The sequence below is a fragment of the Coturnix japonica genome, unplaced genomic scaffold, assembly GCF_001577835.2.
Source record: "Coturnix japonica isolate 7356 unplaced genomic scaffold, Coturnix japonica 2.1 chrUnrandom583, whole genome shotgun sequence".
NCBI lineage: Eukaryota > Metazoa > Chordata > Aves > Galliformes > Phasianidae > Coturnix > Coturnix japonica.
In genome coordinates, this window is record NW_015439957.1 from 50,105 (window position 1) to 51,343 (window position 1,239).

Sequence of the window (1,239 nt, forward strand, 5' to 3'; positions counted from 1 at the left end):
GGGGCAATAAAAGGTTGTTTTGGGGTAAATAAAGGCTGGTTTGGGGTTGATTTGGGGTGATAAAAGGCCATTTTGGGGTAATGATAAAAGCCATTTTGGGGTAAAAAAAGGCTGTTTTGGGTAATAAATGGTCATTTTGGGGTAATGAAGGGCCTTTTTGGGGTAATAAAAGGACATTTTGGGGTAATTAAAGGTTGTTATGGGGTAATAAAGGCTGTTTTGGGGTAAAAAAAGGGCCATTTTTGCGGTAATAAAGGCCATTTTGGGTTAAAAACAGGTTGTTTTGGGGCAATTAAAGGACATTTTGGGGTAAAAAAAGGCCATTTTGGGGCAATAAAAGGTTGTTTTGGGGTAATAAAGGGTCATTTTGGGTAATAAAAGGCTGTTTGGGGGTAAAAAAAGGCCATTTTGGGGTAATAAAAGGCCATTTGGGGGCAATAAAAGGTAATTTTGGGGTAATAAAAGGCCGTTTTGGGGTTAAAAATGGCCATTTTGGGGCAATTAAAGGCCATTATGGGGTCGGGGATCTTTGGGGTCATTAATTGTGTTCATTCAATGGGGTTTTGGGGTCGTTTCATGGGGTTTTGGTGTCATTGGGGTCATTCAATGGGGTTTTGGGGTCATTCATTGCATTTTTGAGGTCAATCATTGGGTTTTTGGGGTGATTCAATGGGGTTTTGGGGTCATTGGAGTCATTCTTTGGGGTTTTGGGGTTATTCTTTGGGGTCTTTCGGGTTTTGGGGCTGTTTGATGGGATTTTGGGGTCATTCATTGGGGTTTTGGGGTCAATCTTTGGGGTTTTGGGGCCAATCAATGGGATTTTGGGGTCATTCATTGGGTTTTTGAGGGTCATTCTTTGAGGTTTTGGGGCTAATTAATGGGATTTTGGGGTCATTCATTGAGGTTTTGGGGGAACATGTTCCCATATTCAACATTTATTCCAACATTTGGGGTTATTTCCACAGTTTTTAGGGTCGTCCCCCCCACCTCACCCCAAAATCTTTGGGGTCCCCAATTCTATAGGGTTCCAAAGGGGGATATCTTCAATTATGGGGGGGGTCCCCAATTCTATGGAGATCCAAAGGGGGGTCCCAGTGCCCCCCCCCATAATTCAGGACCCTCCCATATTTTAAGACTCCCCCCCCATAATTTAGGACCCCTCCCCATCCTTTAGGACCCCCCCCATATTTTAGGCCCCCCCCCATTCCTTTAAGACCCCCATATTTGAAGCCCCCCCAA